The 27,682-nt window shown below is 38.3% G+C and overlaps 1 protein-coding gene and 1 long non-coding RNA gene across 6 annotated transcripts in view; one reads left to right on the forward strand and one right to left on the reverse strand.

The window, feature by feature from the left end:
• The window catches only part of slc39a11 (solute carrier family 39, member 11), a 185,976-nt gene that overhangs the window by 144,865 nt on the left and 13,429 nt on the right, over positions 1-27,682 (forward strand). The gene's annotated exons all lie outside the window — the stretch shown is intronic.
• On the reverse strand, positions 14,822-18,797 carry LOC148652691 (uncharacterized). Its single transcript, XR_015925395.1, has 2 exons — positions 18,404-18,797; positions 14,822-15,129 (listed from the first exon to the last, which is right to left on the reverse strand). It is a non-coding gene; the product is annotated as an uncharacterized LOC148652691 (long non-coding RNA).

The following is a 27,682-nucleotide window of genomic DNA, read 5'->3' on the forward strand; positions in this document are numbered from 1 at the left end:
ATAGTTTTTCTAATCCCAGTTAAAAACATCAATGTCTTTTTCAAGTAGAAGCTTTCGGGAATCGTGCTTAGGTTTCTTTTACCAGTGGACTAAGACATGGATATTATAATGTTGCACCAAAGAGAATGAAAGAAAGTTAAACACAATGATTGATTTGTGAAAGTGGTCATGCAAGTGATCTTTTTACTGTTCTGTTTATGGATTTCTCAGATGAAATGGTGATGTGTTGAGGTGTTGCAGCAAAATTCTTTTAGTGACTGGAGTGGAAAAATAATACAATTGATCATGACGGTATCTCTCTGCAGGCCAGTTCCCTGTTCCAAGGAAGGCTCCATTTGTCTGTTACGAACTGCTACTTGCCAGTTTGTTCACATTTCATTACGTGTCTGTTTTGGGGCGCCCACTGTTGACAACTTGTGCTGACCATGTGTGTCATATTAAGGCTGACTTTAATAATTTTTTATACTGTGCCTGGGAGTATTTTGTCTTTGGTTGTTTCCAGACATTTTACTGCTGTATGTTTTTTTTTTTAATCTAAAAATAATTAATTACTCACTGCACTAAACCTACACCAGAAACAATGATTTCACCACGGGTCTTTAAATAGATTGGAAACAGAAAGGGTGATCCAGAGGACACTATCACAGGTAAATACTCGAGAGGATTCTTAACAGGGGTCTGCTGGTTTTCAGTTGCCCTCATACATCCCGCTGATGAGCAGACTAAGTCAAAGAAGTGTAACATTTAATCTGACTTGATTTACTGTTAACCAACAAAAATAATATTTGAACGTGAAAGACAAAAAGAGATTGCCACTTACTTTTACAGTGGAATGAACAAGTTTTCTTTGGGTTTTAGAAAATTTAGGTAGGTCATTACACCATGTACAACAGTCGTTGAAATATCCTGTGTAGCAGGGTCCTGACCGCAGTATCTTATTGCCTAGATTAAGGAGATTAAGCCCTGCAAAACTGTGCTAATGATAGGGGACGGCTTCAATTGTGATTATCACCCTGTGTATACAAGACAGGCCTGGCACACTTAGGTTTTTGTTCTGTTACGTATAAATTAACACTTGTGTTTCTCTCTGACAACTTCTATTCATATCTGTCCCTCATAAGAGTCTTTTTAATCGGATTGACTGTGTGGTGAAAGAGGCTTTGATATTATGAGTATCCAGTAATCAGGCATACAATAAAGAACCTATAAAATAGCTTGTTAGCTGTCTTTTCTATCTTTATTACTTTGTACTGTGTCACTGGAAAAAAAAATATTTGTGGGTGCACAGCTATGGCGATGTGTTGTTAAGCAACATACTGTACTGTAACAAATTAACATTAGCAGCACTTCTTAAGTTATAGAGAAAGTTTAAAATGGCCTAGTTCACATGGAATGGACTTGTAAAAGCCTTCCCAGCAAAAGCAAAAAGATTCATCCTAAGTAAGCAACTCTGTTTTCTCACTGTATTGTACTGTACTTATTGTATTTCTAAGATGCACTTGCCTTCAAGGAATATACTGTTTTATGGTGCTTCAAGGCATCTACACATCAATAATTAACTAGTAAAACCAAAAGGACAAGAGCAAAAACAGCAGATTCTTGAATAGGAATCCATACTAAAATAAGCAGTTTCTTTCCTGATGCTTTGGCTTAAGCAGTCCAGTTACAATACTTAAAGTTAAAGTTTGGTGTTTTTGGGTGGTCTCATCTTACAGTAGCTGAAATTTTCAATATACTGTACTTCTTTGTTTTTATTAAATTGTATTTTCTGTTTTTCACCTGAAAAATTCAACAGGTAGGTCTGAATTGATGTATTTGTACTTAATTTAATCATTTTTTCTTTCTGTTGATTTCAATACTTTCACATATTATTTTCCTAAAATAAGAAAACCCTTAAAACACAAGGTCGAGGAGCCACAGGGGAGAAAGCAGTCAGAAGTGACCGTTCCTGTGTCTACCAATTGTGAAGCACAGTAGACTCATAATTAAACAAAATCTTCTGATCTTCTGATCACTTCTCATTTGAGAGAGGAGGTGTTCTGTTTATAGAGGCACACAGCAATGTGAGAGACTTTCCTTTTGTGTAATCACATGTCTGTTGGTACTTTCTGTAAGATTGTCTTTAGATTGTTTTGGTTTTTCCCCTTATCAGCACAGTGGTCTATATTTAGTTAGCTGTTTTTAGTGTCTTGTGTTTTTTCAGATGCAGGGCAGGTTCAAACACCTGAAACCCATTCGACTGAATCCTATCTAAGTATAACAGGAAAAGGCCCTTCTCTTTTGAATGGTGCTTTGTTAGTTTAACTGAATGTGATAACATAGCACATCTCATTGTATCTGATACAGCTGGGTTTGTTTTCTATGGATTTGAGTGTTTTTTTAAATAGTTATAGTGTACAGATATATTGGTTGGAAGTCATTTACTGATCTAAATATGAAGGTTCCGAGCTTACAGTTTTCGTACTGAATGTTCTCATTCTGCAGTACTTAGATTAACTGGCACATACTGTACTGTCACTGTACAGAAGCATATTTAATATTATTGGAAATAGTCTGTTATTTCAAATTGATGATCAGCCCCTTAGTATTGAATTGTCGCACTTGAACACACAAGTTCTTTTCACAAGTTTTGTAACGGTATTACATCATGATGCGAGCAGGGATTCTGGTTAAGTAAAGTACAAAGTCAGGATTAAAAGCAAAAAATGCTTAAACTGCTGTTAATAAATGTTGTTAGGCCTAAGGCCTTCCTCACATATAATTATTATTATTAATAATAATAATAATAATAATAATAATAATAATTGTTTACACTTATATAGCGCTTTTCTGGACACTCCACTCAAAGCGCTTTACAGGTAATGTGGACTCCCCTCCACCACCACCAATGTGCAGCATCCACCTGGATGATGCGACGGCAGCCATAGTGCACCAGAACGCTCACCACACATCAGCTATTAGTGGGGAGGAGAGCAGAGTAATGAAGCCAATTCATAGATGGGGATTATTATGAGGCCATGATTGGTAAGGGCCAATGGGAAATTTGGCCAGGGCGCCGGGGTTACACCCCTACTCTTTTTGAGAAACGCCCTTGGATTTTTAATGACCAGAGAGAGTCAGGACCTCGGTTTTACGTCTCATCCGAAGGACGGCGCCTGTTTACAGTATAGTGTCCCCATCACTATACTGGGGCATTAGGACCCACATGGACCGCAGGGTGAGCGCCCCCTGCTGGCCCCACTAACACCTCTTCCAGCAGCAACCTTAGTTTTTCCCAGGAGGTCTCCCATCCAGGTACTGACCAGGCTCACACCTGCTTAGCTTCAGTGGGCTGCCAGTTGTGAGTTGAAGGGTGATATGGCTGCTGGCATATTGTTGTGCCTGGACACATGCAGTCCCAAACCGCAGTCTTGATGCTGCAATACCTGGACATTTTGGAATACATTTTATGGCATGAATACGACTGAGATTAAAGCCCTGGTTTAGAGTTATGTACAGTATAGCTAAAAGAAACACAATGGAATTTATTTAGGTTCCTTAGAGCCTAATTTAAGGATATTTTTTCGTTCTTTAACCTTTAAGTGGAGGCCAAGTGTTCTGGAGAATTACGTCATCTGTGACAAGGCTATTAAAGAGCCCACAGTGCTTGGTGTACAGACAGTGCTCTATGGCCCTGTCCTTGAGAATTCATATCATTAGTGAGGTGACTGGGATTCCCCGCGAGGCAGCAAACATTTTACAGAGTTTCACTGGGATAGAGCTGGGATTGGTTGGCTGGGACTATCTCTACTTTCTGGCAAACAGCAACTCCTCTGATTTGCGAGGAGTCCCCGTAAACTTTGTGGCGGATTACCTCAGCTGAATGTACCTGGGACTGCAATGACCATGGCACGACCTCTAGGAGCCGCTAAAAAACACTGCTGTGAGAGACCCTAGTATGCTTTTATAAATACTAATTGTTTAAGTAATTTATTGATTGCCCTTGTGTATGAGTGCACACATGGGGGTTAATCCTTCATCTGGAGTGGCCAGTTGTACAAAGCTGTGCCAGTATCTCACTGTTGTATCGCATAGACAACATCAAGGATGTTAAGGATTGTTGGTGTTTGCAACTTTATCTTAAGTTGTATAGACGCAGTACTGTTTCCCTCTTAGAGTTCAAACAGTTGTGGCCAGAGAGGCCACTCAGGTGTTGTAAAGTGCAGAGAGGTGAAGAGAGGTGTGAAGTCGAAACCTGCATGTGAATAGAGAAGATTACACGAAAACAAGTCTGTCATTGAGAGAATGGGGAAGGCGTGAACCAAGTTTCAGGATAAGTTTTGTTTCTGATGTCTTTCTGCTATGGAAGTTGAGAAACATTTCTTTGAGAATGCAGACCGAGAGATCAGTGTGATCATTGCCGTCTGAGGTGAAATGAGAAACTATGGGCTTGGAGAAATCTTTCATCTTCACAGTCCTAACATGTTCTCTGAAGCAGTCTCCTAGTCTCCTTCCAGTTTCCCCAACGTAGATAAATGGGCATGTCCTGCAAGGGATTCAGTAAATGAGGCTGCTGGAGGTACAAGAGGTCGCCTGGGTGATCTGGAATTTTCCTGAGGGGGCCTTGAATGCATAAAAGAAAGTCAGGGGTCCACTTGAACCTTAGTTCCATCTATTGTACAAAGTGTTTGTTGGGCAGGATGGTCCCATCTTGTTCATTACTGTTCTTTTTTTATGTTCGGAGATCCACAAACTGCTCCCCAACTCCATCCAGAGTAGAGAGGATCTTCCACAGCATCTTGTGACAGTAGGAAACGCTCTGCTTCTCTAAACAGAGCTGATTCTGTCCTGTGCGGCACTTGGCTCGATGAGTAGGCATCAAAGAGCATGTCTCTAGATGTGATTCTCTCCTGAGGGGTACTAAAGACTTGTTGCCAGAGAGTCCAAAAACAATGAGCCATTTAAAATTGGGAGGGTATGCTATACAAAATTGACTAATTCCAAATTTAAAGAGGCTTGTACACTGCAAAATATTTCCTATAACTTTACAGTTTTTGAAATAACCCAGAATAATTGCATGGCAGTGTTTTTTTATATGACCCAGTAAAGAAGTTATTAAAAATGTGTTCTGCTTAATGTTTAGCAGGGACCTGTTTTAAATAAAACATGCTGTACTAAGCTTTCAAACTGTAAGCTTGTTAATGGAGATTTAAAAGATGTTCTGTAACTGTTGACCAATGAAGTAGTTCATTGTAGGAAGTAATTTTAAAAGTGGTTTTTTTGTGTTTGCAAAGTAATTAACAGTCTACAATTTTGCAGTTTTTTAAAAATAGCATACACATGATACTTTTTTCATTAAAATGTTTTAATTGTAAAACCTTATTAGTGGTGTAATTGTTTGTCCTGTTTGTAATACCATTACAGTGATGTGCAAGTCTGTTCCTGAAATCCTTGAGATACAGTACCAAAATCACACCATATCACACAGTCTGTTGTGTCATTTGCTGGTTTCTCTTCCCAGATAAGAGATACAGCTCTTTTCTAAAAGCTTCAAAGTGCGCATCTACTGTAGGAATATGTTCTCCTGCCTGTGTAAGTAGTTACTGTAATTCATGCGCAAGCTGTGCTGTAGTTTATTTGTGCAGTGTCTTGGGTCTCTAAGAGCAGTATGAGGCTGTGCAGAGCCAGCAGTCCTTCTAACTGCAAATTTATACAGTGACAAAGACTCTCAGAACCTCACGGCTCCTGCTGCGTTAAACAACAGCGGCAAGAGAGAGTTTATTTTTACTGAATATATGGAACCGTGGAGACGGGCGCTTGTCCTGCTCATTTTCTCCTCTGGTTGGGGAATTAATTCCCGGCAGGATATCAAGGCCTCATGTAGGATCAAACACGCCAGAGTGCACAGGTGCACAACTGAAGTCAAAGTTTTATTACTGGGAGCTGGTAGGAGAGACTTTTATATTATTTATTAATAGATGTGAATATTTATACTGTGCAGTCTTTTGAAGAGAGCTTGATTCCAATGGGATTTGATACTGCAGCTCTGTGTTGGTTTGCAACAGTGAGAGATTCATGTAGGGATTTCATTTCATAGTCATTTTACACTACTGAGACCCCTTTTCTACAGTGTATTATTAAAGAAAACAGTCTTTTCTAGCAATGAAGTTTTATGAAACTTTAAACAGTGCTGCTTCTTAACACTGAGACATTGAATTGACTTCAGGTATTTTTTGTAAATTCATAACCCCTGGAAAATACATTTCTAAACACTTTGTAATGTTGGGAAAGAGCATTTGCATTTCAGAAGTTCGGCAGCAGACGGCTTAAACTTTTTACCTTGAAGAAGCCCAGTCATTCAGGTTTCATAGTTTTCTGAAGTGCACACTAACTTTGACCAAAAAAGCCAGTCTTCCTGTAATTCATGATTATATATTAATTCAACTCAGCTAAAAAACATACAAATTGGGAGTTTACAAGAAAGAAAACCTAGAGGGGATCAAGGAGGCTAACCAAACAAGTTCTGAAATGTAATTGAGCCATATGTTTGTTTGAGTAAACATATGAGGTTGACCAAGTAGGTTTCAAGGAAATCCCAGTCTGCACCCAATCACGTACTAGTAACTAGTATTGTCGTTGAGCAAGAGCAGTAATCTTCATGTGGAACTATTAGTATGTACAATCATACATTGTGTACAAAACCCAAATTTAAAGTCAGTCTGCAACGTTTGGGCCCATTTTAAGGATGACTGTCCTACATTTGGAAGCAAAATGGAAAAGAACCCTTTGTCTAATTGGCTTAAAGCTTCCACAGTTGGGCACCACAAGGCTTCTGCAGAAGGAAAAAAAGCTTATTGTGAGAGAGTCTGATACTTTGTCATTCCTACTCATTGGCACCAGCTCTGTGGGTACTGGGTGTACTGAAGCCTCCCCAATATTTTTGATCCTATTATTGTTAAAGCTGGGTTGAATGCATTTTTGCTTTGACCATGTTTGGGAGATTACCTAAGGATTGAGCATTTCACAATCATGAGTGATTATTACATCTTGTCCTGGAGTCCATAGTCAACTTTCTTTACAGTATATGACTTTATCTAAAAGGATGTCTGCACAGGACAGCCACTGCCAACGTGTGAACCAAACAAAAGATAGATGATTATTTTCAGAAATGAATGCCTTTGTCATTTGGAAAACCAGCGCTACAAAAAAACCGTTCCAGAATGAAAGCATTCCAGAACAGCCCATACAGTAGGTAATTCCATTACATCTGATCATCTCATTCCTTATTGCTGATTTTCCAAGGTGTGTACTGCAAAAAGGTCAGACATTTTAGATTCAGATATTTCTTTTTATTTTAATTAGTTTGCCTATTTTAGAAATAGATTATTGTTGTTTGAGTTTTCATCATGTCTAGCATTACCGTCAAGCTGAAAAAGGAAGCTAGAGATACAGAAATAATATTTACCAGATTCTTTTTTTTGTGAGAGCTGTTCTGACTTCATTATGGCTCAGGGTTTAACATTTCTAATCAAGCTTAAGGCCATTCCCATCCCATTACATCTTTATTCATCTTGTACTTTCCGACACTACCTAACACTTAAACTGGAGAAATGTTGGAAAATGAATTGGAAAAGGAAAATGGAAAACATTAGACACAGTCAGGTCATTTGCACACTAAAATAACATTATGCCATGCAGGAGGGTGTTGGCAAGATGATTGTGATTATTGTACTAATTATTTTTCCTTTGTTTGACGTTATTAGCATTGATTGTGCTACTGAAATGAATTTGTAAATTGGGTTAACTGTTATTACCTTTTACTTTAGGGGTACAAGAAACAAGAAAGTTCTATACTGACTATATCATTACTGCATAATATCATTAATATTCACCTCATCTCATACACACATTGATTTCAACCTTTCCTTCTCAAAGCCCATGTTTAAAAACACTGCTTCTGCTGTTGTAAGCACTTCAAATTGAGGGACATCTGATATTGTGTATTCCAGGTAAGGCAATATATGAAGTGGGGATTCCAGTTCAGGAAACAAATTAAGTTAAGCTTGCTTCACTAATCACTAAGAATAAATCACAGCAAGCGGTTTACATACAGTTTCAGAGCACTTTCTCTTACTCCTCCATTTCTAAAAAAAATGAGTTTATATTAAGATAATAAGAAACTGTGAAACATCATTGCTACAAAATAAGAATTAAGAACGCTGACCAGTCTGGCTTCATTACAAAAGTGAGAATATGCTTTTCCTAGGGTACTACAGCATCTTCAGTTATGCCAGAGTAGAGAAGACTCTACTTCAGTGAACTTATTTATTGCTTTGTATATTGTATTGTGTGCTTCAGTTAACAGGCCCAGGTGAACAATATGGAGAAAGAGGAATTGTGCAGTATTGTGCTGGCTGCCTATTCTCTATGCATTTTATCACAGGACAGGGATGCATCTCCTGCTTTTTTTTCCTGAAGCCGTGCAGTGTTTTGTTCAAACTCAGAAAGTTACTATAGTTACTGGTGACTTTTTTTGAAGTGGCTAATAGGAGCAGAAGAGCTGCTGAAACATCCCGGAGCTCTGGTCTAAATTGAAGATGGCAGGAGTTAACTGAACTCCCATTGAGACAAATCAGATACTGTTGGTACAGCTGAGTTAGTGAATGGTTTCTTTGGTTCGCTTGCAGGTGGCCATATGGCTAAAAGCTTAGCAAAATCAAAATGTTATTTCAGATGTTTTCAGGAGGGGGTGAATTGAGGGGGGTGGGAGTAGCTGTGTTTTATTTTTTTCTTTAACCTTGGGTCTTTTTCAGGGCATTTTGTGGAGTGTAATTTGAAAAGAATAGTTTCTTTATTAACTGAGTTCATATTAGCTGACTGGTTTTCTTAAAGGGACAGAATGAGATTTATTTTTTCTTGCTTAAATGCAGGATGCTGCTTCAAGAATTCAAATTTCTGTCTAGTAAGGTGTAATCTAACTAGTTCCTAGCAGAGGCCCACCTGGCTTACTATACTTGAAGACGCCTCACCTTGGAAGTTGACCTTGCAAATGGTTAACCTTCTGGATAAATAGCTCTTCATCAGAGACGGCCTCTCTGTTGATTCTGGGTGTACGTGCAGTTTAATGTGATGAAAACTTTAATTAGTTTCCTTTTCCCATGATACTTTTCTCCTTACAAGCTAAAAATATTAGGGCATGAAGAAAAATATAGATGACAGTCGTCCCTGCTTTGACCCTTGGCAACTAAAGTTTCTTGGCTGACCACTGTGAGTTAACTCCAAGCCCTCTGACCCCTATCCCTCTTCAACAGCATTAATTTGATTTGTGGCACTCAATGCATCCCTTGGCATTCACTTGTTACTTGATAAAAGTTAAGTATTTCATTTAGAAGCACAGGCATTTTTGCAACTGGTAAGGAGTTATGCTCACTGTGCATACCTTGTAGTCTTTTGCCAGCCAGAACCTTGTGTTTTGAAAATACAAATGATGGATTATTTTATTCCAGATCAGAAAGTTTTTAGTTTAATCCAGTCAGGTAAGGTTCTTATTTTCTGTCTGTGATGTGTGCAGATGAAAACAGAATTTCTTTTGAGTGCAATATTTTCCAAGACCTCAAGGGCCAGCAGGTGTTTGCCCAAGAATGACAGGGAACTGGCTAGCTGCCTGCCCCAGGATGGAGTCAAACCTGGAAAAGCGAATGGAGTTCCAATGTACTGTACATTCTTTCCAATGATATGGCAGCTCTGGCTTATTGCAGTGTTGCAGAGCTGATGGCTGAAAAAGATGTTCCCTTGAAAAGCACTCCTGCCCAAACCAGCTTGTTCACAGATTCCTGACAGAATCATTTCTGAGGCTTTTTCATAAATTAAAATATTTGATAAACAAGACCTTCACAAAAAAGGAAATAGAATTCCAAGCCATTTTTTTCTTAATTATACAGTTGTGTTTATATAGTATATAAGACAGTTTGTCAGTACTGTATACCTGATGTGTCTTTAAGTGTCTTTCTATCTTCTCTTCAAGAAACATTCCATATTGAAAATCAATCAATTCATATTTAAACTTACATAATACTTTAATAAAGATAAAAGCCTGTTCCTTCAGCATTTATGACCAAAATGAAAGTCACCTTCATCCAAAACAAGAATTGCAAAGACTTTAGAATGGGACTGCACTAACGACATGGACTTGATGATGCTTCTGTTAACTGCTGTTCACTCGAGGGAACGCAGGCAGGGTGGGAGAAGAGGTCAGGGGATCAGACAAAAATTCTCTAATGTTTAATGAGGGGGCGAGTGGGCAGTAAATGTATCCAGAAATTTTGGATGGGAAAACCTTTAAATCTAAATGTTATTCTTTTCAGCCCTCAAAGAAGACATTGTGTGGAGATCCAGAAGGACATACCAGCCTCTGAAAGGGCCTTTTTCTTGTGCTTTCTCTCCCCCCTCCCATCTCACACTCTCTCTTCTTTCACAACAGCTGCTTGGTGCCTGTGGACGGCTGTAGCTCAATTGCTTTCTCAAGACATCTGTAACCCTTCGCTGGGTCCTACCGCTCCCACACAGGAACATTGAGCCTGGGGCAGACAATGGGGCTAATTCATATCGCTCGCAAGTCTTTACTAATACAGAGACAGTCAAAAACACTTTTCTTTCCCTGCAAAGGGCTGTACTGTGCCAAACACAATCTTATAAATGACAGAAGCTTAACCATCTTAAAGATCAATATTGCAAACCTGACTTACCCAAAAACAAAACTGTGCAAAGATTGTTAATGTATATATTTCCCACTCAACCTTCTTTATTGCCATACAGTGCCTATCAATGAATAAATACATACAGTGGAGCAGAAGCCTGTCCTATAAAATGTATCAGGAAACTGTCCTGCATTTGCTAATTACTTAGACTTCACTGTTATGTTTTTATACTTAGGCTTAAAAATAGAATAGAATAGACTTTAAAATGGTGATGTTCCACATAAAAAAGCAAAGTTCACAATATGTACACCATGATTAATAAAGCGCAAAACAAACTGGAAAGGAAAGATCCTTAGTGTCACATTGTTCAAACAGCAACATTGTTCAGATTCTAGGAAAAAGCTCTAAACTTTCTGTACGCTCTAACTGTTCTGTAAGCTCTTCAGAGTGGCCCATGGTAAAATGTATAATGTATATCCATTGCCTGAATCCAGTATTCAGCTGCTGAAGTTACAGTACTTACAGTACTACTGTATATCTGTACACTACAGCAGGTTTATGGTGTTTTCCAGAAATGGTATGTTACGTGTTCTTAATGTTAAAACAGCCTTGTCTGCTGGTGGATTATTTGAGTGTTCTCTCTAGGATAACTTTGGATTTCAGTGGAAGGAAGATGAAAGCATCCGTTTTAACTCAGGTCACAGTGAGCGATGTATTGTTTCCATTTTCTCTTTGTTGTTTTTCTTTCACAAATAAGAAATGCTTAACCCTTTGACTCACTGACACAGTGACATCCCTGCATCTGCAACATGACTTCCAACTATGGTTTATTGAAAATAAGGAAATTGATATTTTATGGATGTGTTTTTTTTTTAAACTGAGACTCTTGAGCTAATTTGGTCGTGTCCATATGAGCAGATATATTTCTGTTACCGTGTCCGCACATACAGATTAATATGTGAGCTAGTCCATGTTTAATTTTAAATTAATTGTTTAAATTTAATTTAGAAAAGGGATCACAGTTTTTTTCTTTATTACTTTTCCTTATTTATTTTCTAAAAGTAACATTCTTCTCTACGCACCATAGTAAAGAACCATTAACGACGTTAATGTGTTACAGGAGGCATTAGTGTTACAGAAGTGTTATAGAAGGCATTAGTATGATATTTTTTGCTTTTTAAATTGCTAATTGTTCTTCTTTTAATAACCTTTTCCTATTGCTGCAGCCCAGCTACTTCTACAGGGGAGATGAAGCCCAAGTATGCTTTGCTTTCTGCTAAAACCTGCTCTTGTTGGGGCCAGTCCATTATTTTTCATGATGTGAGTCCCACATAATCTAGCTTTGACTTGTGGCAGGATACAGTCCCATAGACACCAGGCAAGTCACAGGACTTGCTCTTGGGCAGCAGACTGGCATGTTCATATCCACCCATGCCCAGGAAAAGCTGTTTGGAGAGTTCTCAACACAGGGGGCTAATGACATGGCCCAGCCCCAGGCCACTGAGAGTTAAAAGGCAAAGAAGCATAAAGACCACACAGTAAAATTGATTTTATTGACAGCAGCTAACCAAATGTTGTCTCTTTTGTGTTTGTATGCTGCTTCGCAGTTGGTTTTCCTCAGCCTGTCTGCTTTAGATTATTGACGTCATTTATTAGTCACACCATTTGTAGATACAGCACGCAAGATTAAATTAATTTCATTCCTCTTCAGACAAAGCCTTATTCATTCGCAAATATGTACAATGTGTAAGGCTACTATTGAAAGTATGATTTAGTTTGGATTGATTTGAGTGTTGTCTTTCTCAGGAAACATTTTTGCCGGGCACAGCTAGTATCTGAAATCATCAGGAGCCCTTTCCTCCTGTGATTGTCAAGTCCTTGTTGGTTTGCTGTTTTCCATTTTACAGTGTGATTGTTTTATTGGTGATTGTGAGTGGAATTATGAGCTTGTCTGAATGAATATTGTTGGTCCTCCAAAAAGCTGGTACCCCAGATGTAATACAGTAAATTTAGATATGTTGGGAATGTTTACAAGCTAGATTGAGACTAAAAAGACAGAGCACAAATTCTGTACACAAAAACTCTGGAGAGCCAAGGGTTACGTAATCATTGTGCATCTGTCTTGAATCAGGATTTAAGAATCTGGATGGATTCCATTTCTTACTGTATTTTGAGACAGGGCATTTTACAACTAACAGTTTTACAGTACACCCAGACTGAGGGCTAATCTGGCTCTGTGGTTAGTTTACCAGGCTTTTAAACCCAGTGCATAAGGGTTTATAAGTGAAGTGAAATTGGTGGTCTCTCTGGACATTTGTTTACATAATTCAGTAGAACTGGAATCTTTACAAGTAAGCAAGACAACCAGCCAAGGTTTACAAGGCATAGAATCTCAGCTCTCTTCTGCCTATGGCAGGCCCTCATAAAGCTTTTGTCAACCAAGGTTAGGGTAGAGTAGTGAAGATGAACTCACTGCTGCAGCTGAAGCATGCCTGCTAGGTGAATGCAATTTCTGAACCAAGTACAGTAAAGGCCAATGGAAACAAACACCATAGTAACCAACTGACCAGTCAACCACATCCTCCCCACATAACAAGAAATTACCTAGCTGTAACAAAAAAAACAGGAAAGTGAGGCAGGATGGATGATGTTTGATATTTTCATTAATAAGACATAGAATTTGCTGAATCATTTTTTTTTTAGAAATTACATTTTTACATTGCATTGGACATTTAGGTTAATATTTTTGTCAGGGATAATGGAACCTAAGACAGCATCTGAGCTGTAAAGGTTAGATTCATTAAAAAAAGGCAGAAGAGAATTAGATTTAAAGGTTGATATACAAATAATTGTAGATCAACATCGACCATGTGCCTAAACAAATTTAATTACAAATATTTCAAATGTAATGAATAGTATCTGTGAACATGAACAAAGAGCTTATGTTTGTATGTTTAGAGAACGTTTAGAGAACAAAATAAAGGACACAGGAGGCTAAATGACCTAATCATTTTGACCTAATTGCCATGTAGCAGGTTAGATGAATCTGATACAGAATGGCCGTGAACATGACCAGGCTTAAACTAATTTGCAGTTAATTCAAATGAATCATTTAGTTTGTCAATAAGACCTCTTCTAAGATAACTGAATACTCTTCCAGCCCAGCTGTTGATCAGGTAAGATTTAGATTGGATTTAGAAAAGGTAGGTCTTGCCGATACAACTTGATAGAGTTCTTTAAACAAGAAACAACACTAGTGTCCTCAAATTATAGGCATTAAGTTTACAGGAAATTACAGTGTTTGGTTTGAGTGTTGGTTAATAAATAGAAAATAAGTAGTGATAAAGTGTGAATGCTGAAATTGTAGTGATACTGTATAATTAGTGAAGAACCACAGGAATCTGTGCTAGGGCCATTGTTCTTCCTAATTTATATCAGTGATCTAGATTCTTGTTTAGTTATTTAACTAGTAAAGTTTTTGAATGATTGAGATTGTCTCCTACACCGACAAGCTGAAATAACTGAACCCGATATCATTACAAGTGGACCTGATACAAATATTTAAAATTCTCAAAATTATTGAAAATTGTCCACTGAAGTCTTCAGAATAAACTGTGTAACATACTGTATGTGTAACATTAACCCATGGACCCAAGTGGAAACTACAGTATGTGGAAGTGCATTTAAGACCATGAAACAAAAATACTTCTTTACTCAAGCGATTGTCTGAACATGGAACAAGATATCTAGCCATGTTATATTGTATAAGCCACTACTCTGTCTTCTTTTAAGAAAAGTCTGGATGAAATCCTTGTCCAAACTACTGTACCAAACAGGTTAGATGGGCCAAATAGCCTCTTCTTATGTGTAACCATTCTTATGTAAGATAGTCTAACATAGACTAGGCATCTATGCACACGCATAAAGCTGAATACTACTGGAGCAAACTTCAGTAGTATTCTTAAATCAATGACTGCTGAACTATTAAACAGAATGACATGCAGTAATTCAGTCTAGAGGAGGTATCATATCATCATAAATTATTGGATTGCCTTGTGGAATGGGAGACTACAGTCTTTACAGTTATCAAACCCTCATGTGTCTAAAACCACAGCAACAACAGAAATGCACTGACACTTTGGTAAATTGGATACATACTGTATTTAATATATTTTTGCATTTTGTGAGCCAGTTTTCCACAGGTATTCTGTTTCCTTATGCACAGGGTGTTGTAATGATCCTGGCAAGATGTCTCCATTTGTGTATATACTATATTTGGATGATAAGGGGTGTTATATCACTGGTACCATTTGTGTGATTGTTTCAGTCCAGCTGGGGAGAACTGCAGCTTCCCAGCTGAGCTTGTTTTCACTTAACCTGCTGATTCAATCCTGGCATCCAGGTGACTTGGGAGTCATTTAAAAAAAAAAAAATAAGAAACCAACGGCACACCCTAGAAGAAAAAAAAACACAAGATTTTACAACATAATCAGATAATCAGCCTTATAACCGCCTGGTCATGAATCACTTCTTTGTATAAAAATCAAACTACGACCATAGTGAACCTTTACCTCATGTGTGACTAATTCTTCAAGCAGCTACCTTAATAAACAGTGCGATGTCATTGTGACAGGTATGCCGTTCAGGCACAGTACCGTTAAACAGACCATGCTCTGCACACTGGGACCTCCCTTTGTGGCCTGGTAGGGCTGATAAGAGCAATAGTCTACTCTTTAAACAATATTAATAAATCACCAGATACAATAGAGCTCTCTTTGCTTATCTAAGGTTTCTGGGATCAGGCATTGTAGACGTGCTCAGTAGCAAGTGCACTGAAAACAACAGGAGAATTGACAGTTGTGTATTTTCAATGTGTTTTCTTTGTGTGCCACACTGGTGTCACATGTAGCGAATTGTTGTGGTGTTGTTTATAGAAGCAACTGTTGTGCTGCTGACTTTGAAGGTACATTTTCTCTTTGAAGGCCAAGTCTGTGTCGTATTTAACTCTTTGTTTGTATAGTACATTGTATTGGTCCTTATGTAATTGTTTTTCCTCTTTTCCTAACTTACTAATTTAAAACGTCCAGGATGTAAGCAATAATATTATGGGGCAAATCTAAATTTCCCAAAAAGATATACATGTTTATATACTGTAGTAATATATGTATAGTTAAAGTGCAACAAGGTGACTTGAGGGAAAAGCTTTGACATTTGCATCCTTCCTTGGTACAGGGGAAAAGGAAAACGATATGGTTGCATATCTTTTAACCTGGCGGATGTTTTTAGCAGCTTTCACTGATTTTGGAAGCAGAAACATTTCCTCAAGGCCTTCAGATCATTCAATACGGCATGTGTGGAAGGGGATACATTTGTGTACAAGTATTTCTGGAGAATACTGCTTACTTCCCAATGATAAATCCCCAAGTGATGATGACCTTTCTGAAGCTTTGATGTTACCGTATGTAGGAATTAGCTTTTGCGTACATTGTATTGCTAGCTTGTTTGTGAATTTTTTTTAAGTCATTTTGCCCTTGTAGCAGCGATTAGTGTCTCTGGTGGAGGACAAACACGTGTTCATGTAGGCCTGACTCCATTTTAGCCATGCTGCATTTCAAATTAATCCTCCTTCCCAGCTATGTCAAAATTGCACATAACCTGTACTACCTGACAAATCTTTGTGTAAGGGATTAAAAGATAAAGATTTTGCAGGTCAGTACTAACCAACACTGCATAAAGCAGTGTGTTCTCTAACATTTAAAAGTGCAGTATTTAGCCAATTTGGCTTTATTGCTTTTGTCAGTAATGTCAGGCGGCTGTGAGTTTTGGAGGTTTCTTGGGAACACTGGCCTCTGTGAACATAAATAGCTAATATTAATATGAAAATATTAAATTGTGTCATTCTCTGAAAATGTAATAGCAGACAGATTGCCATTCTGAAGTGCACAGAGAGTGTTTCCAAGTTTTCTCCTGTATGCAATTCAAATGCTCTGACCTTTGTACTTACAGAGCACAGCGCGCTGCTCACTTTGTTCTTCCAACAGAAAACAAGTTATTGTTTCCAGGACAACTGCAATTTAATGCCCAAATTCATAACTCAAAAAATTAAATCAAGCAAGGGTTGTCATGATCAAATACAGCTAGCTTGTTTTCCAAATAACTGTGAAAATTCAGTTATTTGCAATGCCCTCCAAATATACTCGCTTTTTGTTTTATTGTAAGTGCAATATAATACTTTTTGTTCTAATTTGATCACATTAAAGTCAAAAACATACTTGTAATAGTAGGTTTATAGGGAAGCATTCACTTTAAGAATATTTCAAGGTGCAAAAGCCAGTATTTTGTTACATTTCCCTTTGTACTGCTGTACATGAATTCTTAGAGTATTTTCTTCAGTTGGTAAAATACATACAGTATATACAGTACATGTGTACATAGGATATAAACCTGCAGATTGGCCTTTTTAGTCTAAGAATTCCCCCTTTTAGTCTAAGAATTTTTTTGATAGACTCCTTAGTTGTTGTGGGTCATTGTCATGCTGCATGGAGAAGCACCACCCAATAAGTATGGAAATGTTTTCTTCAGCATAAGCTAACAAAATGTTTCTGTAAACATTGAAATTCATTTTGGTGCTGCCATCATTAGTTACATCATCAAGAAGACAAGCCAGTTCCAGAGGAGGCCATGCATGTCGAGGCCATGACGTTACCTCCACTGTTTCAGAATTCAAAGATGAGCCAGTAGAGTTTTGGACCCAGTTTTATAGACAGATGAAGCCAAGATAAACCTTTACTAAAGTGATTAAAGTGTGGAGTAAGAAAGAAATGACAGATGCTCCAAACAACACCACCCCATCTGTGAAGCACAGGGGAGGTACAGTAATGTAGTGCATAGCCCCCAAAAAGTACATTTTAGTCCTAATGTGATTACATTTATGCATGGCATTAGCCAAAAATAAAATGGATACTATACTGTTGTTATTAATCACATTACTCTGATCACAAATCATCATATTGATCACAAATAGAAATCGCTTAACTGTAATTCAGATAAAGCAAAAATATGACGTTATTATGATCAAGGTGAAAAGGCTATATAAAATTTCAAAATGCTAGAAATGGCTATTGCTCTAAAATGCAAGACCTGTAATCTTGCAGTCTTGCTCAATTCATCATTTTATACTGTCAGTTTATAGGGGTACAATGATTGTTTAAAATTGTACAAATCAATTCCAAAATTATGTTGAAATAAAGTCACCCCCTCCTCCCCTCCCTACTGGCTCTCCTTAATCTGCAAAAACAAGCAAATATTTCGGTTTTGTGCTGTGTGGAGCTCTGTTAATTTGAAGGGTGCTATTTGTTAAGGCTTAGTGGTTAGTAAGTGCCTCTTTTGTGTAGTTTATGCTTGGAGTCTGGGGTTAATATCTCCCAGGGAACATACAAAGGCAGCCTTCAGATCCCCTGGCCAGAGTGTGGATAGATGATGAATTGACTGGGACTTTAGGGCAAAGGTGCCAGGGGGGCAAGGGACTAAACTGATTGTTACCGCAGGGCAGAGTGGCACTTTGAAATGAAACTGATTTGCAGGTCAAGATGACTGAGCTAAAATGTTGAAACCATGCAGTCTAATTTTGTTTTTAAATTCACTGGACCACTACTACATGGCACATATACTGTACTGTAGTTGGTCTATTGTCCAGCAGTGTGAAATGAAAATAAAAGGCCACTTACTGTACAAGCTCAGGCCAAAATGTTAGGAACTCCTACTTAATATCATGCCGGGCCTCGATTAACTCCAGGAGCAGCTTGACCAAGGCCTGATGTGTAGTTGTATAAAATATCTATAGGTTTTGAAGTCTTTGCATCTAAATCCTATCTGAATCTTCACCTGTACACTGCACCTGTACAAGGTTCTGTGTGGGTGACGTGGAATGATCATGTACAATGTTTGCTGAGTGCGGAGGTGGTGTGAGTGGATTGTGATAGAAGGCAATGCAGGGAGCAGTGGTGCAACTTGATGATTGTGCCTCCCCCATTATGACATCACACACTAGCTGTGCCATAAGTGAATAAAGTAGCTTGCTCACTCGCATTTGAAATTTATTCTCTGAGCCTTAGACTCCATAATGTCATCAACAATCTCTATGTGTAGAGCTGTATGATATGATAGACTGCATTTGCTTTAGTTCACAGGTTTAGCTGGAATTCATCATCATTGCACTGTTGCACACTTTCCTGTCTCCACAGGAGATATTACACAAGCTCTGCACAGTATGTCCCTAGCAACCAGTGAGCGAGAGTTGAAATACTGCATGCTCAACTTTTTCATAGATTGTGGCTCAGAAAGATTGTCTCTGTTTTAGACAGTTTGGCTACTTCCTCAAACTGATGTCTATTAATTTTCTTTAGAGAGCACCACTTTAATGCTTTGGGGCATAGTAACAGTATTATGAATATAGATACTGTGGCAATGATCCTCAAATATTTACAGTATCATTTTTAATCTTCCTGTATTTGTTTCCCATGAAGCTGCGTTTTGTTATTTGGCATATTTAAATGCCAGAGTCAAAACATTTCCCACAGAGCACTGGACAGTTGCTCTTGTAAGTCTCCTCAATTAAATTGTATATCCATACATTCAAACCAGATCTAACTACTGTACGGCCATAATCAAATTCTATTTCGAGAATAAAAACGTTATCTTCAAGCAAAAGAAGAGACTGTTAATAAATTTGCATGACTGAGGCAGACTTTAATACAAATTAGTCATGATAAAAATGTTTATGGTGCACTCCTTCTGCACTGCTCCAAGGGTTGTCAAAAGGCCTCTGCTTTCAGCTGCAGAGATGCTTGTGGTCTGTGAGGACTTTTTGTCAGAATTAGTCATTGCTTTTTTGAGTAAAAAAAGGAAAATACGGTGTTTTCTTTAAAGGCAAGTTTTGTAGGAAGTCCATCCCAAAAAGTCTGTATTTTCAAACCAGAACAAAAATATCAATTTGTGAGACATTCAAAATTCTGTAGAATTTCTCCATAATTACAGAATTATAAAAAAATAAGACCCCTCCCCTCTTAGAAGCCCTTTTCTTTGTTGAATAATAGTTCAGTGCTATTGCCTTAAAAATTGTTATTCTTATATTAAAGTGTAATATCTTCATAACCTTACTCTGTCTGAACTGATTCCAAGGAAATTAAGTTTCTATGTTAAGCAAAAAATACTTTTATTTTTTATAATCCTTTTGTCTGTTGCAACCTGTTGTTGTGATTGTGTTAGAATCAGGCCAGAAATATTAAGGTTCAAATTCAGGGGCCATACCGTAGATTCAGTCAACAGAGGTTAAACTCCACTAACAGAGACATACAGTACTTAAGCAGAATGTTGTATACAGTATGTGAGTGCTCAAGCGCTGTACTTGAATGGAACTCCTCTTCTGGGTGCTAGAAATTGTTTCATTTACCAACTATTGCGAAAGGGAATTGATGTTTGGTAAGGCTTATCCTTTGGATATCACTATTTTAATTAGTTTTATATTTTGATATAGAAAGACAGTATCTCTTAAATGTATTTGTGTTCTTATTCTTGACCAATTTTATGTGACCAGAAGCAGTTCTGGGTGATGTTACTGTAGGGTGCTCCTCTACACCAGGGCTGTTGTAAATATTTTCATAGCTCCTACGACTAGAAGGTGCCCACATCAATCTGGCTGCAATAATAAAACACTCCAGGTGTTGTTTTGAAAAGCCCCCATAGAGTCTGCTCATGGGTTCCCTTTGCAACCAGTCTAGCCATGGTCAGTCCTGTCTCAGTACCCTTGGCTACTGAATTAGCCATGGGGGTTGAATATTTCTCCTTTGCACTTTCTCTTTGGTTTGCAGGGAAAGTGATTGGCACTTCAAATGCTGGTACAAGCATTTACAGACGCACACACACAGACACAAATATAAACAGCAGCTTCAAAGGGGTCTTTTATTCGATTTGTTGGAGGCCTTGTATACATTCTTTCTGCACCTCATTTAGAGGTTGCAAAATAAAAAAAAAAGTATTTTCAGTCTCTTCTCAAGTAGTACCCAACTCTTTAAACGCAGAGTAAAAACAAGTCTGGAAGCATATTAGCTTCAGCTTCCCTGTTCTTTCTGTCCCCCTGTGTATAGAAGTGAGGGCTTAAAGCCATGTGTTGAGAATGTGCAGGATTCTATCCTTATACATCTTTGTACAGTTCATACAGCATTTAAACCTCAGAGCCCGCCCCCTCCCCTGTCCCAGGCTTGCGTGTAGAAGTGTGATAAATTGAGCAGCAGTTGCGTGCTAATCTCCTTGGGCTGGACAGGTAGGGCAGGTATGGGGAAGTGCTCCAGGGGCCCCTGCGGTTTCCAAGCGCTCTGCTTCCCACCTGCAGGCCCATCAAACAGCCCGCCAGCCAGCTAAAGTGGGAAGCCGTGATGTAATCGAGTTGCCGAAAACAATCGTCTCTTTCATGACATGTGATAACAATCAAAACAGTGTGTAAGGGCCATCCACGCAAGTCTCCGGGAGGGAGGGGGAAGGCAGCGCACTGGCAGCAGGCTGGGAGCTGGGCTCCGTGCTCGCTCCAGCCTGTGGGAAAGTGCCGTTCCTTGTGGACTGAGACACAACACGAAAAGTTCCCACACCAAAACTCTTAACACTGTGCTGTTACCCAGTATGTCAGCTCTGGCCAGTTCCCCAAAGATGCTGAAAGTGGCTAGCCTGTTCCGTCTCAGTGAGAAAATTGTGATTTTTTTGTAGTGTTGTATTAAACAGTTTAACAATTACAGTTTCTAATTTTATTGATTTTTTTTAGACCAAAATCTTTTTAGTAACTCAGATCTTTTAAGTACAAAACAGCTCTAATTGTGATGCCCACATCCTCATCTGAGCTGGTATTTGTAGCCAAAGGCAGAAAGCTTTTAACATCAGTCTTTTGCAAACTTAGAAATCTTAATAAACTGCAAAGAATAACTGTCATTTTAGTTGTTAATACAAACGCACTTCTATTTACAGTACAGTGCAGTCTGCTTTAATTGACCGTTAACAAGTTCCTTCTTTAACTATGCTGGCTATTTCTGTAAAAGACCTAGGCAGGGAATCTTGCAGTCTATCAGTGGGCTGCCTGTTTTTGACTGAATGTTGTGCTAATCACAGTAAGGATCACCGGGGGCCACGGCCATTTTCCATGGAAAAAAAAGTATTCCAAGCCAATTAACTATTCTGCTGAATGAGATGTTATCACACTGTGGCTGTGCGTGGTTTCTGTTTCACTCACGCGGAACAATTGGATACAGAACAACTTCATTCAACAAGCAGCAGAGAAGGGCAGTAGGTGATTGTGTCACTGTGTCGGATGAATGTCTTTTGCCAAGCAAGGGGAATCACTCGCCACCGTATCTTCCCGTTCATCTTGTGTGAATGAGGTCTTAAATCTGCAGCATTTCCAGCCATCTCTGTTTGTTGTGCCGAATTCTGGCGTAAAAAATTGATCCCTCTATTTTCTTCTGTCTTTCAGTTCTCTTGGTGGTTGACTTAAGAAACCTCTAAGCTCTGTGTTGCTGGGAGATTTCTTAGTAAACACGGGCCAAAATCCTAAACCAAAACATAACCAAAGTGATTGTTTTCCGTATATGACAAGCAGTAGTGTTTGAAACCAAACATGCGGTCTAAGTCCATCTGCTTTGAAAGTTAACAACTTATAACAGTACATTTTTGTTCAGTATGCCTCTTGCAGAGTGAGGTAGTGGAAAAAAAGGAATGTTAGCACCAGTATTGATACTAATTTCAATGGAGGAGTTAATGTGTAATCAGTGAAATAATAGTATTCTGTAGAAAGAAATACTGTATGTTAATGGGAATTTTTTGAAAACTGCGTCAGTAGTTGTTTGTAACCAGGGTACAATAGTTCTTTCATTGCTAGAGTTATTCGCACACATTGCAAGAATGGAATACTGTCTCCTCAGGAATATCAAAATACCATTGCTTCGACTGGGATAAAATAAATAACAATCCCCCAATCACCACTAGAAACGTAATACTCTGATACCATATTGAAACAGCCTGAATATCCTGAATAAGCTATTGTTATTAATCACATCTTTTTTCTTCTGTTTTTCTCCCAACCTGGCTTCTACAAATATGTTGCTGTTTTAGTGCAGTTGAATTGATACCCCAGTTCTGTATAGGTTTACAATGTGTTGTCATGAGAACATTGAGATGGATGTAACGCAAGGCAGGATGCACAGGGGCACCAGGCTGTAAAGACACACCGACTGTACAGTAAAGTTCATGTACCCTAGTGTACCCACAATTCCCTTGCTCACATCCTGCTCCTGGGCAGGCTGTTGTTGTTACAGGCAGCACAAGGTGAGGGGTCACACAGGAGGAGGTGGAGGGGGCAGCAAACTCATCCCTTCAGGCTCTTCTGTTTTCTCACAGTCTCCCATTCAGTGGGTCCTCTTCTCCCGGCCGGGAATTTGTTGTGGTCTGGGGACAGTAATGGCCTCTTTGTGTTGGAGCAGAGGAGCAGCAGGCTCTGGACAGTAGGCTCAGTGTTCTCAGTAATGGATGGTTTTTCCTGCTTTGGGAAAATGTTTGAAAGCTTCCCTTGCGGTCTCTTTTTCTCTTTTTCTTTTTTTGAAGTTGCAGTTAAGAAAACTCGCCCCCACCCCCTCCCCTTTTTTTAAACCATCTGGCTCTTAAATGTAAAAATGGCTTTCTTTCATTTCACTGTGGGTTTCAGCATAAAATATTTTGTGAATAATGTTGCAAAGTCATGCTCTTTGCACGGCATCTGTCAGCATGATATGGAATAAAGCTCTCTGGGCATATGTAGGAATGTTCAAGGGTATCAAGTTCTCATTGCCATTAAATTACATCCACTTGGTTAATTAGTCAAATATGTTATGAATTAACATTTTTCCTTATAAAGATGCAAATGTATTAGATTTTAAATTTTTTTTTCAAATGACTGACTTTTGTGTTTCTTTATAATGACAACAGTGGTCTTAGCAGAACAAACAACATTAAATGTTTTGAGCACAGACAAAGGGCTGAATTTGTTTGAAATGGCATGTAAACTTTGGTCCATGATTCCTTTCAGTTTTGTTGTGGTTTTGTAAAGATAAAACCACTTGTAGAGTGTATTTGTACACCATCTGTTCTCATCCAATGGGTAGCTACTGTACTAAATAACATACAGCTGAATGGGTTTTATCATTTATAAATTGTAAGAAGACAATGGTTTCTGTATTATACATTATTTAACTGTTTGCTTCTTGATTATATTACATACAGTATACAGTAATCAAATAACTTTTTTAAAGTGCAAACTGCATGATCAGTTGTGTGAATGAGGCATATTTTTCCACTTCCCAGTTTTCTCTTTGTTCCCAGACGGCATAAATTCCCTGCATTTTTCCTTCAACGAGTCAGGGCTCAGGCTCCTAACCCCGACCACTCCATGTGGTTTGAATTTGGTGGAGTAAGACACAGCCGGAGCCCTGAGATAGCTGGAGTTCGGTGGAGTAAGACCTCTGAGCCAGCACATGGTCAGTCAGGTTGGGAAACTTTCCAAATAAGCATTGCATCTCAGAAACTGGAATAGCGTAACCAGAACTCCCTTGGTCTGACATTATTCCACATGCTACTTTTCTTCGGGATAGACATTCACCTTGGTGGCTTGCGCAAGGAGTTGTGGAGCATTACTGTCAGATTGTTTTTTGCTACATCTTTCTCACTTTTAAAGAAACTACGTACACAGAGCAGGAGAAACCTGTAATAGGTCTGAAGGAGGATAATTTAAACATCAACCAAGAAGCAGTATTTTATATTCTTTGGGGTGTGGATGTTTTGAACACATTAATGGCTTATCTGGGAGATCCTGCTTTTGTAATCCATCTGTAACCCAGTTTGTAAAGAAAACTTAATTGAAGGTTTCCACACCTATGACATATAGAGCTCTTTCAGGATCTTTAAAAGGGACACAGTCATGTAAACAAACCAGGATGAAACTCTCTGTTGAGAACTGAAACTAAGCTTCACTTTAAATGGTCACACCTACAGTGTGCAGTGCCTACCACCTCTCTCTCAGTCACATTGGTACTAGTACCTTTAAAGAGAATACTTTTAATATATATTAAAGTGTAAAATCTCTCTTGATGTCATTATGTTGGAAGCAGGCCAGAAATACCAAGGTTCAGAATTAGAAACCATAGATGTACTTAAAGAAGATTAAACTCCATTAGCAGAGAGACTTTTTATGACTTTTTCACAGGTATTTGGAGAGGGCAGTGTTACTGCATCGTTAATACTATATGTATTTTTACCTTTACACTATCATTATGTTTTGCCTTTGTGCTGTTTCTGTGTTGGTACACTGAAATCACACAGATTTAGTGTATTATTGTGTTATGTTGGTAATGTGAACTCCCATGAAGAAATGGAAAAACAAGATGCTGAAAAGCCAAAATGAACAAATGAACACTGAAAGATTCAGGAACTCTTCCCCAGTTGTTGGAAATAAACCATGGTAACATCACAATATGGATGGTAAATGACTTTGGTGTGAAGTAACTCTCTATTACTGGAACCACAAAGAATTTTCAATTAAAAAATCAGTTTCAATTACTATTTCCAGTCTCTGGGTGTGCAGAAAACATGGTCTAAGCTAACCCACCCATACAAATAGAACCACAGAAGTATGTTTTCCTTGTCGCTTCTTCCAAAAGGAAAAAAAAAACTTCTGATATTTCAGCTGATGTTCTGATGTTTCAGCTTCTACTGGTTATTGTAAGAGGAGAGTAGGAGAGATGTCAGCTTATAAATGCTAACTGAAATAGAGTATAACTGAAATAGAGTACTCAAGACCCAAGTGCTGGGAAAAGGTTGACCTTTGACCTGTGATCAGAGCACAGGTTCAGCTCCATGGTCCAAACATCACAGGCTCATGTTTGGGTGATATCAGTAGCCAGTTATGATCAGACATTATCCAAGGTGTGGCACAGCCTGGATGGGGAGAAGTTAGTCAATTAGTATCCTCTCAGCTTTTGGCACAAGAGCAACTCCATTGACATACCACCACATACAGGCTTGCAGTGATATCGGGGAGAATTGCACCAGCCTTCCATTTGGTATTACCCTCCTGCCCATCATGGTGGAGCTTTCAGCATGCCAAGAAATGAATGGTTCAGAATTGTGATCATGCTCGAAGAGCATGTCTGTAAATCCTCATTGTCCCCAAGCAGTTCTTTGCTGGAAAGCTAAATCTTGGACAAAATTCAAATTGCCTGGGTCATGTCACTAGTTGACTGTGCCCAGGATTCTCCAAGCAGTTGCACACACATTGGCTGTGTGGCCCAAGAGTAGGGTGGGAATGGTCAGCAACCACAGTCATTCCTGAGGCCTCCCAGGTGCTTGCAGATTTGCGGAAATGTTGCTGAGGGACATGCATCTCCTCCATTCCACTCCTCCATTGCCAAGACATGAAAAGCACAAAATTGACCAGTCCAAAATTGTGTGAACACAACAACAAAAAACAAACAATTGGCAATTCTGAATTGTCAAAAACAAATTGCACCTTAAACCAGTTATTATTCCGAATATTCGGGCTTTATCCCCATGACATCTTATCAGCATTACGCGCCTGGGTTTGATTAAACCTGCAATCTTACGGGGGAAGTAGATAATCATGATTATTCATCCAAATTGATGGTTTAAGGAGACTTGAGTTTTGTATTTTATGCATATGTTTGGGAAGAGATAATGTCTAGACATCAGTCAGCAAGTCTCCAGCAATTAAATATATTGACATTCCTTGGCTGGTAGTTTTGTAACCAGGGGTAACAAGCAATCTACAGGTGGAACTAAACAAAAGCTGCAAGACTGACTTTTAAAATTGATTGTTAGTCTTTTATTCACAAATGATTAAATTTTCAAAAGAGAAAATTGCTTCTGTTGAAGAATGGATAACATGTTTACAATATTTTAGTCATTGTTCAAGTACTGTTTTCCTTTAATGACATTAATTATGAGACTATTAGGAGATTTTAACAATATTAGATAGTTACGTGATTAGATCCACATCTGTTGACTACAGTATTAAGCATAGAGTCTCTGCATCACAAACACCTTATTAGTTGATTCAATACACTATTTCTCATAATTTTATTATTCGTTGTATTACATAAATAGTCCTCTATACACTCATTACTAAATAGCTTCTCTTTTGTTGCATTCAGTTTACAGTGTAATTCACTTTATTTGCAATAAAATACATGTGAAAATATATTACGGTTTGGAAAGGAAACCTCTTGAATGCCTGGAGATCTATGGAAATTACAGGTGTAAATAAAAAAAACACCAGCTTTACATACAGACATTTGAACTTTGTATTTACATTGCTTTCTGTTTTCCTCATTTTATCCTTATGTTAAGGATTTTCTTGCCCTTGAATATGTTTATCATGATGACCAGGAACTGGTTAAGTGATACAGTTTAGATAAAAACAGAGCTACTTTACTGTGGCTTACATCATTAGTTTGTCCCGATAGCAATGTCTGATATTTCCATCAATTATATACAGATCAAGTAAGCCTCACAGCTGAAGCAAGGGTATTTAAAATGGCTTTTGTTGTTATACCAGTTCTTTGTAGTTCAGATACTGTACAGTATTTTACAGTACCGTAATTGTTGTTTTCACCCATTTGCAGGAAATGTGAAGTTTTAATTGTTTTAGGAAGGAAACAACAAAGTATCCGTGGTGCAAAGTTACATGCATATGACTCTTATATTTTATCAACTTTGTTTTTATTGTTTTTGAAAGTCATTGGAAGTCACACTTTGTATTAATCATTCTTTCATGGGATTGCTCTGTTCTTAAGAGATTTGGTTGGCGGGTCTCCATCAGCTTTACTTTGGTAAACAGACCATAAAAATCCAAGGTTCAGTGAAGTTTAGATATCCCTGGAAAGTAATAAGACAGACACCTTGGCCAAATTGAAGACATT

The sequence above is a fragment of the Lepisosteus platostomus genome, chromosome 11 (genome assembly GCF_059453375.1).
Source record: "Lepisosteus platostomus isolate fLepPlt1 chromosome 11, fLepPlt1.hap1, whole genome shotgun sequence".
Lineage (NCBI taxonomy): Eukaryota > Metazoa > Chordata > Actinopteri > Semionotiformes > Lepisosteidae > Lepisosteus > Lepisosteus platostomus.